The sequence below is a fragment of the Aulonocara stuartgranti genome, assembly GCF_965226115.1.
Source record: "Aulonocara stuartgranti genome assembly, chromosome: 16".
Classification (NCBI taxonomy): domain Eukaryota; kingdom Metazoa; phylum Chordata; class Actinopteri; order Cichliformes; family Cichlidae; genus Aulonocara; species Aulonocara stuartgranti.
Genome location: NC_138952.1, coordinates 35778357 through 35789240, shown reverse-complemented (window position 1 = coordinate 35789240; position 10884 = coordinate 35778357). Strand labels below are relative to the sequence as shown.

Here is a 10884-nt window from a genome sequence, read left to right as displayed (position 1 = left end):
ACGCTTTTACGCAAAATTGTGTCAGTGTGTCTGTATCTACCTGGTCAGTGTCGCCGGGTCTGGTCCACCTCGATCGGGCCCCACCACCGTGGGTCGCTTTCTAGAACGTTGGCCAAGACTCGAATTTAACGCCCTTGGTCTTTGACCACACACCTAGTGTGTGGGCTGTCGACAGACGAACAACGTGGACTGGTCACGGAGATGGGACACGATGGAGGCGCTCCGGCTCCGAAGGACCAAGAAATGTTGGGGGAAAACTCTGTAAAAAAACCCAGGAGAAATAAAGACACAATGAGACAAGATCACTTTTTATGCTTTAACGTGCACACGGGTAAGCTGTTCAGAACAACTCACAACGTGTACAGAGGCTGGGCACTTTTTATAGGAAAGACAGTGAGAACAGGATAAGAAAATACAAAACAGATAAAATAAACAACTCCATATGTGGCGCTAGTCTCGTCAGCAGAGAGCTGTGAGAGATAAAACAATCTAAAACAATATGTCCCAGAAACAAGATGTGTTTGCTGGGAAAGTCTAAAAAGATAATTCTAAACTAATCTAACCATAGGCAGAGGGCAGACAAAAGGCATCTTTGTACATTTAAAAGAAGGTAAAGAAACATAGAATCATTTTTCCTGTAACAGTGCTGTTCATCGCCCTGAGGGACATCGCGGTTGGAGAGGAGCTCCTGTGGGACTATGGAGTCTAGAGATGGCACCGTGTTTTATGTCCCATATCCTACATTTGGATTTCTGCCCACACCGACATGACTCCAATAGAGTGTATTTTATAATCAATAAAACTGTGTTTTTTAATATATTGCTGCGTTTTGTATAAGTTCAAACTCAAACTAAAGCTGTTCTGTTATATATCTTTCTCAGAGGTGAAATGCCGGTTGACTCGGTCCATCACTGATGGAGTCTCCCATAAATCCTTTGGCTGGACATTTGACTTGTCTTTATTTTTCCTTTGTTTGATGCTTTGCTTGGCTTTTGTTGTGTCTGACCTTTTCTGATTAAAAGAAAATTGAGCTCACAGGACATCATGTTGCCTCAGCTGATGCAGTCCTCTTTGCAATAATGTTTATTTCCAAAGGAATTTCTAGAAATTGAGAACAGTAAAATTCACAGAATGAATTAGAAGATAACTCTTATGTAGTTAAACTAAAATCCTCTGTGGGGGTTAGTATATAAACTCTTAACACCTAGTTAGCATGAATAAGTGTTGAATGATCAACTCCAGACAGATTTGGTATTTAACACTAAGTCAGAGTTAACGTTCCAACTCTCCAATAAGAGTTAAATTAACTTATAAAGACACTTTAAAAGAGCTGAAATCAAATCTGACAGTCTTCATTTGGACATGTTGGATTTGCTGTGTGGTAAGGCACCTGGGCCAGATGGCTTTCTGACTTTACAAAACCTTCCCAGAAGAAAGAATAATTCCACTTATTAACATGTATGTAGAAGCATATCACACGGAGGCTCTCCACCCACTGTGAGACAGGCAGTGAGTACTGAGAAACCTGCTAAACCTGCAGAACACTCATCATTTAGAGTCTGACGGGGGTTGACACTAAAATACTTTAAATGTTTAGCATGAAGATCAGAGCCTTGGATCCCACATTTGATTCGCTTTGTACCAAAGCATCAAGGGTTTCACAATATAAGAAGGGTTCTCATATAATTCATGAGAGATGTGATGCTAACGATGCAGCTTTATTATCACTGGACGCTCGTCAGGCCTCGGACAGAATAGACTGGTCAGATTTATTTAACCTTCTCCCAAGATATGGATTTGGAAATCATTTTCTCAAATGGGTTCAACTTTTGTAACAAACAATAGTTTCTAAACCCGTCACATTGGAGCGTTCCACTCATCAGGGGTGCCCGTTATCTCCAATGCTATTTATTCTGACTATGGAACCTCTGGTGATGACACTTAGAATGAGAGCTGTACTATTTGGTTTCCAGTTAGGAGATCGAGAGCAGAGATTGGCCCTAGGCCCTAGACTAGGCTGTCCGTTAGCAAAGTTGCAAAATTAATGCTACAAATGGAGCTATTTAGACGATTTTCTGGCTATAAATGATTCAAAATCCTCCTCCGTCCTATTCCTGAACAAGGATGAAAGGTTATGCAAAGTTTTTATATTGAGTCACTTCCTCTGCCTCCTCCAAAAGAATCCTTTCAGAAGTTAAACGATATCTTTAATTGATTCATTTGGACTAACAAAGGTCCTAGATGAAGACTTGGCTTGTTGTACCTGCCATATGAAAGAGGGGGTTACAATTCTCTGATCTTAAACTGTATCACTGGTCAGCACAGGTGCGCTCAGCCACGCTCTATTTTTCCACTGAGACACCTGCAGCCTGGATAAAAAGTGAACAAAAAACAGTGACAAACCTTCAGTTTGATCTGCATCTATGCTCTGCAAGCTCTATATATATATATATATATATATATATATATATATATATATCAGCAGGAAGTCTGACCCCTTCATAATAAAAGCATGTTCTTCACCTGCACTAATCAGGCTGAGAACACGCTGGGCTGGAGTCACGTGATCGACTTGTAGTTCAAACACAGCTGTTTCCTTTCCTGAGTTCTTATCACATCTCCTAAACACATTTCCTCCACCTCAGAACGTTTCTATCAAGGAAAAGTGCTTAGGAAAGGAGGTAGGAGACCACTGAGTGTATATGAACGTGAAGGGCTTTTATTGTGAAATGCAGGGTAGGGAAAAGTTGTTCCGCACATGCGCGGTAGAGATCCTGCGTGAGCAGAGACTAGTCAGTTTAATAAGTTTGATGCTTTGTTTAAAATACAGCAGCCGATCGCTGTTTCGAGCTAATTCTATAGCAGAAATCCACACAGAAAAGTGAATATAAGGATGTGAGCCTATTTTACATTTATTATTGTGACCTCCGACCTGCTGCTTTGTTTCTTTAGGAGTCCCTGTGGTTAAAGAACATCTTCACCTCCATCTCTGAACACCTGAGTCCTGTGGTGTGTAGCTCCGCCCCCTCGCAGACAGGTGAGTTCCTGTTTGTTTGAAACAGCTGGCTGATAAATCAGCTGTACTTTAAATCCTTAATGACGATGTTCACTTATGAAACCAAATACTATTTAAACCATTATTTAAACAGTGAAAGCAGGGCTCACCTGCCCTCACAGGTGTCATCAGAGCAGTCCAGTGTGTAGATGTGAGTGTGGTTCAAAGGTCAGAGCCATGAAGGTGACCGACTGTCAGTGAGGAACAGGGAGGACTAAGAGTCTGAGGATGAAGAGCAGCTGCTTCCTCAGGTGGTCCCACCTGTTCACACACCAGCTCTGGTGTCCACTTCAGGTGTTCTCAGTGGGCGAGTTTATGTTTGTGTTTACCCTTTAACCCTCCTGCCATCCTTTAAAAAACTCACACCCATCACCCTAGGGACCATTCTCAGCCACGCCATAAAAAGACCATATATCCATATTTTATTTCACTTTAAATTAGCCAACCTTGTAAAACTACTTCTCCCTGAAATATTCATGTAAAGTTTTAATTATATTTTCGTTGTTTTAACCCTTCAAATCCCAGTGTTATTACATGAGCGCCCTGTGTTATAAGCCCCAAAAACCAAAAAATGAAACTAAATATTTCCACAAAAAACCAGTTGAAGTAATATGTGATTGTCATTATAAGTAGGCCTTTAGATGGACCAAAGATTGGCACCAACATACATTTTGACCTGCCATTATTTTTTTTGCATTTTTTTTGCAATTTAAAAATTAAAACTTCAAGGCCCTGAGTCTTCATTGACATCCAAGAAAAGAAGAAAAAATAAAATCATATGATGATAATTTGGGGTTGAAAAATAGCGTTTATAATGGAAGTCAATGGGCAGAAAATGGTCCCCAGGGTGATGGGTGTGGGGATTTCTGCTGCTCAGCCATTTTAGGCTGATTTAAGGAATTCACACTGGAATATTAACATTGACAGGTAAAAACTATCCTGTGGCAAGTTTGGTTATATTCCACTGAACACAGTGGAAATGGCAGCCATTTAACACATAGCAGTGGCACAAAAAGGTCCCAAGAAGGCAGGAAGGTTAAACTTTGTTTTCCCAGGTAACCACAGTGACCTCAGCCTCTTCGATCTGAGCATGTGTGCGGTGCAGGCGATCCAGCAGCAGATGTGTGTGGCCCACAGCTTACCTGTCAGCTACAGGTAACGCCCACTGACATCATCGCTGTAGCAGGTCACGTGACCTGGCCTTACCGCTGTCCTCCCGTCTGTCCGCAGGCTGCTGTCCGTCTCCCAGCTCGTCTCCCAGCAGCACCTGGCCTGCGTCAGCAACCTGTCCTGGAGCACCAATCAGCAGAGAGCCTGGGCCAGGGAGGCGGAGCTCGCCGTGCCGGGTCAGAGGGCGCTGCCGAGGGTCAACCTGCTGCTGATTGGCTGTCTGAGAGAAGGCCCTGACGGAGAGTACAGGCTGACGGACGCCAGCGGCAGCGTCATGTGTGAGGTGAGTCAGAGGGGGAGGAGCCTAACCTTAACCCATCGTCCATCAGCTGGTTAGTTCTCAGGAGCTTCTTCACAGCAGCGTCACTAAACCGGATCTGGTCAGAACTGATGGTAACGAGGTCACAACAAACTGCAGGTGTTCATGTGCAACGTGAATGAAATCGAATTCCTCTTTAATTCTGCTCATTCTCTGTGCAGGGACACAAGTGCTGATAGAGTCTGGTCATCACACGCTTCTCTGCTGATGTTTACATCAGCATGAAACAAGCAAACAAGCTCAACAGCTGACTTTCATTTCTGTAAATCAGAAACATCAGGACTTGTTAAATGTGAGCTGTGTTTATATGGATTCACTTAGCTGATCGATAAGTAAGGATGTAAAGACAGAGTCTGTCAGCAAGTGAGTAACTGTGCTGGCACAGACGTGATGACAGCAGAGCTTTATAAAGATGTGGAGCCTCCTCCTCACATAAAGTATACAGATAGCATCACCTGCAGTAACCTGACAGATTACAGTCAGACAGCTGCAGCAGGCTCAGTGTGGTCCTAGCATCACCGCACGGATTAATGACTCACAGTACTTGAAATGTGCAATTCCCTTGTGTTCTTATTGCTATTTATTCTATTCTTCCCTTTTCTATACTCTGTATTTGTATATGTGTATATTTCTGCTCACCTTCTGTAACTTCTGTCGGTGCTGGGCTGTTGGAAACCGAATTTCCTGGAGGAACGCAGCCGAGGGATCAATAAAGTTTCATCTAATCAGATCAGATTAGATTAGATTAGATTAGATCAGATCTAATCCAATCTAATCTAATCTAATCTGATCTGATCTAATCTAATCTGATCTACTGCAGCTATAGGACACGAGGAGGACACGAGGCGACCACTCACCGCTGAGCATCAACGGCTCCTCTGTGGAGATCGTTGACAGCACCAAATTCCTGGGCGTACACCTGGAGAAGGACCTCGGCTGGTCCCTCAACACCAGCTCCCTGCACAAGAAAGCCCAACAGCGTCTCTTCTTTCTGAGAAGACTGAGAAAGGCCCGGCTTCCACCACCGATCCTGACCACCTTCTATAGAGGAACTATTGAGAGCATCCTGAGCGGCTGCATCACTGTCTGGTTTGGGAGCTGTGCCATATCAGACCGCAAGACCCTACAGCGGATAGTGGGAACAGCAGAGAAGATCATCGGGGTCTCTCTACCCTCTATTGAGGACATCTACACCACACGCTGCATTCGCAAAGCCACCAGCATTGTGGCTGATCGGACACACCCCTCTCACACACTCTTTACACTCCTGCCATCTGGAAAAAGGTACCGAAGCATTCGGGCACGCACATCCAGACTGTGCAACAGCTTTTTTCCACAAGCCATCCGTCTCCTCAGCAAAAAGGGACTGACTGATAAACACGCACACACACACATACACTAACATTATCACTCAGCTTAACTCAAATACCTCAAAACATTGAGACTGGACTGACTAACCAACACAAGCGCAAACACACTGACCTACACCACCAAACCATCGCACACACCAACCTGTAAATGCTCTTTTGCACAATATTATTACTAGATATATTATATATATATATATTTTTTTTTTTTTTTTGCACTAACTTGTCTTGTAGCACCTTGGTTCCTGGAGGAACGTTGTTTCGCCTCACTGTGTATTTTTAAACTGTATATGTATATCCAGTGCCTGTCTCTCTCGCCCCTGTGGCTCGATCGTCCCGTTTTCCTCCCTCACTGGAACTCTACATCCCCCACAATGCATCGGGCCAGGAAGAGGCCGCAGGCTTCTTGGAGCTGATTGGCTCCCCTGTCCTGTTGTGTCCTGGTGCTGAGCAAGGATTGGCTGCTGCTCCTGGAAGGATGGAGCTAAGCGGAGCGGTGGGAGTCGGAGAGGCCGGCAGGCTGCTGAGGCACAGGTGGGTCACATGACCTCTGAACTGCAGCGGAGTTTCTGAGCAGTGTGTGTGACAGATGTGTGTGTGTGTGTGCTCCAGGGTCAAAGGTCAGCGGCTGAGCGTGTTCGGAGAGGTGGGCTCAGTCTGCCCTCTGCTGGCCGTGGCAGGAACGACCTTCTTTTGCTTCACGCTGACGGATGAGTCGCGCTCGCTGCCCGTGCTCGTACAGGTACCAGCTCTCTGAGGATGATGATGGTGAGGAGGGACGATGAAGCTCAGTGTGTGTGTGTGTGTGCAGGACAGCAGCCGGCTCAGCTGGATCCAGCGTGTGTGTGTCGGGCAGAGCGTGTGTGTGACAGCTCTACGTGTGTGTGCGCTACGAGGCTGGAGAGGAAACAACATCCTGTGTGTGACGAAGCGCTCCGAGCTGCACGCCGACTACACGCACACACAGGAACACACACAGGAACACACACACTCTGAGTCCCTGCTGTCACAGCCTGCTGAGGACGACTGTGAGGAGGCGGAGCATGAGGAGGTGGAGCTGGACCAATCAGCTGTGAGGATAAAGCAATCCAAAGTCATCAGCTACCAGGTGAGAGTGCTGTGAGCTCTGATTGGCTACCACAGGTTTGTACCTGTGTGCTGATTACTAAGCCTCCTCTGCTGTGATAGGGCACGGTGACTGAGGTTGTGAGTGAGGGGGCGGGGCTCTACGTGCTGGATGGGAAGGTGGGTCTGTGCGTGGCCTATCAGCCGGCGGCGAAGAGGAAGCTGAGGGCGGGAGACAGAGTGGAGGTGAGTCACATGATGTGACATCATCATGCCCGTTTGTGTTCGTGGCAGCCACGACTAATAAAGTTTGATGGTTCCTCCTCCTGCAGTTGCATCACGCCCACTTCCTGTACCGGCCCTGCCCGGACTTCCCTCCCAGCATGCTTTGCACCTGCCTGCGCTCCAGCCTGAGGGTGACGGCCTTCAGCAGGACGGGAGGCTCGCCACCCAACAACCGCTGCCCGGGAGATGGGGCGTTACCACGGTTACTGCTGCAGAGAAACACAGATGTGTCCGATTACCTGTGGACCTGTGACCTAAGCTCGCAGCTGGCACACAGGTGAGGCTCCACCCACCACCACCTGTCCACAGTCAGAGACAGCAGAGCCTGACTGCTCATTGGTCCACTCTCTGTGATGTAAGAGGGCGTCTGATTGGTTCAGGATGTGAGCTTCCTTCCTGGTTGTAAACATTATGAGTTAAATAAAGCTGGGTTCAATTCACAGGGTTTACCTGCAGTTCTCTCTGGACCACCTGCACATCCTGAGTCCATCTGTTGCCATGGAGACACACCTGAGACACAAGGGGGAGGAGCCAGGAGGGGATGTCACTGCCAGGAAGCAGACAGTAGAAGAAGAAGAAGAGACTGCTGGGAGTAAGAGGAGGAGAAGAGAAGAAGAAGAAGCCAACTCCGGCAACCCCTGGCCCTGTGTCTCCATGGTGATCAGGGTGGAGCAGAAGGAGGGTGTGTCCTGGAGGAATACAGGGGCGGAGGCAGAGGATCAGGAGGCAGGGCTGAGACTGTGCTTCTCAGTGAAAGCTGCTGTGATTGGTCCAGTGGTCAGCTGGAGGCGGGACCCAAAGAATGAGCCAATGACAGAGAAAGAAAGTGAACAAAAGCAGGAGAGACAGGTGAGAGACGCACCTGTGTGTGTTTACCTGAGCTCACCTGGATACACAGTTACATGTGTGTGTGTGTGTGTGTGTGTGTGTGCAGGTGGTGCTGGTGTTCTCAGGTGTGTGTACGCGGTGGTTTCCTGTCCTCCAGCCTGGATGTTTCTACAGACTCATCGCCGCTAACACTCAGGTATCAACCCAGCTTTGATGATGTCACTAAGGGGCGTGGCCAGAGGTTTCCCTCATCGGTCTCTGCTCTCTGATATTAGTACACATGAACACGTTTTTCAGCTTTAACTGTAGTTGTTCACACACTGAGGTTAATTATGGAGTTCCACAGGGTTCAGTGCTTGGACCAGTTCTGTTTACATGCTTCCCTTAGGCAGCATCATCAAAACACAGCTTACACTTTTACTGCTATGCAGATGACTCCCACCATTCCTGTTTGTGGGGAGTTGATCTGACCTGAATCCTTGCAGCTGATTGGCCCATGTGTCTGTCAATCAGGATCCCAGTGTTTTAATTGGCTGTGGAGTTTCTGAGCGCAGTGGGGTGGATCTCCACGCTGAGTCGACCCTACAAGTCAGACGTGGTTGGAGATTCCACACTCTGACACGCCCACTGCTGCTGCCCACCTGCAGACAGGTAACACTCGGTTTGCTCCCCATCTTCCTCCAGGACCCTTAAACTTTTTTTTTAGAGATTGACAGACCATGTGACTTTCACGCATTGCATTGTGGGTACAAGTGGCAACAAAATCAAAACACTGCATCAAGCGCTAGTATTTCCAGCACTTTGGGGTCCTTCGGGACTAAGTAAGTTATACAAATACAGGCCATTTACCGTTTATTTAGCTGTTGTTAAATATTGTATCTCCTGTACAGGCCAACACAATCTATTTGTCGTTTCAGGTTGTAGTGTTACACAACATTTTCAGATCTAATATAAATAAAATGAGTGTTTCGTAATTCATTCAATTTATTGTCTTTATTTATAACTGGCATTATTGTTTCATTCTATTATAGAATCTTACAAGAAAGAAGCAACATTGTAAAAATCCATCAGCTTTATTAGCTGCTTCCTGAAAAACAAATCAACAATGCAAAGAAAAAAAACTTTGCTAACAACAAACTGGAAAACAGTTATTCATCACTTGCTTGCTTCAGTACAACCCTTGGGCACATATATGCGGACGTTTCGTGGCTGTTTTGATCTCGCTCTCTCTCTTAACCGATCAGATCTGGCTGTGGTAGCAGCTTTAAACTCGGTATGACCCAGGCTGATAGAGGGGCCAGTCTGGATCACATTCCTGCATTTTGTTTCTGGTTTTCCTACAAAACACAACAAACATTAGCCCGCAAAGCCACAGTGAACAAAGCAGCATAGCAACGAATTCAATTCAAATCAATATAAGACTTATTTGTAACCTACATCAACAATCATGTTGTGATAAATTACGTAATAACTACAACAGAAGACTTAATAATACAACACAGTTAATAATACAGCAGCTTCTTGCCATTTTTGTGTTTGTTTTTATTACTGTGTGACTGTTTTCGTGTGAAAGCCTGCGTACGCTAGTACCGCTTGCCACTCGTTCCCACAATCCTTTGCGGTTTTACCCCTGAATGACGTCATCTTTTTAATGTCTCTTCTCTGTGTTTTCAGGCCGTCCCACCCACAATCTTGTCCGTCTCAGAGGTCTTAGACTGCAGGTAAACTGCTCGTCCCTCACTGAGTCGCCCCCTGTGGCCATCTGAGGAACTGCAGCTGCACACACACTCTCTTACTGGTGTGTGTGTGTGTGTGTGTGTTTCAGCTCAGAGCTGGTGTGTTTTCAGGGTGTGGTGCATAAAATACACACAGTGTGTACAGGATGTGTTTAGTGTCAGTTTCTCGGGTGCAGTGAAAGTACTCAGAGTGCTTCATGTGTTGTTAGCATGTTGGTGGCGTGTTAGTGTTGGTGCAGTAAGTAAAGTGTCGTTTTGGAGGAAACTGCTCACGATTTCAGGTGTGTGTGTTTACCTGTTGCTCTCTCTCTCTCAGGGCTGCAGCAGCTCTCAGTGTCACTCGACCTCGTCAGTGTTTCAGTCCAAAGCAAAGTAAGAGCAGCTTCCTGTTGAGCTCACCTGCTGATACGTGTTAATCACCTGGATGAGTCAGGTGACAGTCACATGATCAAACCATGTGGCTCTGCTCTTCGATCAGGCTGGTGATCGATGACGGGACAGGTGAGGCTCACGTCTGGTTCTCAGCTGCTCTGGTTCCTGCTCTGCTGGGATTGGCTGATGCTCAGTGGGAGCCTTGGCTGGACGTCGGGAGTTCTTAACAGCAGCTCGTTGTTCATTCTGATGTTGTTTTTTAATTATATTTTATATTTAATATCATATATTGGCCTTTTTCAGCTTTATCTGAAGGGCCACAGGTCAGACTCCAGCTGGGCCTGCCGCTCTCAGCCTCACTCTGAGGAAGCCCACAGTCTGTCACAGTGGAAACTACACCGGGGGACCCCATCCTTGGGGTGGACCCATTTTTGTTGTAGCGTGTTTTGGGGTTTAAAAGCCACAGAGACGCGGTGCTTAGAAAAAATGCATTTCAGCTGTGCTGATGCTCCTGACACGTTGGAACGTTGGGTTGTGTTGCGTGGTTGAGAGGAGGCGGCAAAACACCTAGCAGGCTAGTCGGAAGAACACACACCCACGCTGGTATCGGTAATCCACGGTGGTTCTTTAATACGCCTTCTTCAACAACCATATAAAAGCCCGGCTGAATGGCTGCGGCTCAACAAC

General features: G+C 46.4%; 1 pseudogene across 1 annotated transcript; it reads left to right on the top strand.

Moving 5' to 3' along the window:
* The first annotated feature begins 201 nt into the window (after positions 1 to 201).
* LOC309691223 (CST complex subunit CTC1-like) lies at positions 202 to 9899 on the top strand (annotated as a pseudogene). The gene is made up of 13 exons (XR_014280766.1): positions 202 to 261; positions 2953 to 3037; positions 4111 to 4210; positions 4286 to 4508; positions 6214 to 6445; positions 6524 to 6653; positions 6723 to 7019; positions 7100 to 7222; positions 7309 to 7530; positions 7688 to 8110; positions 8196 to 8285; positions 8603 to 8740; positions 9764 to 9899. The product of XR_014280766.1 is annotated as a CST complex subunit CTC1-like (transcript).
* The last annotated feature ends 985 nt before the right edge of the window (positions 9900 to 10884 follow it).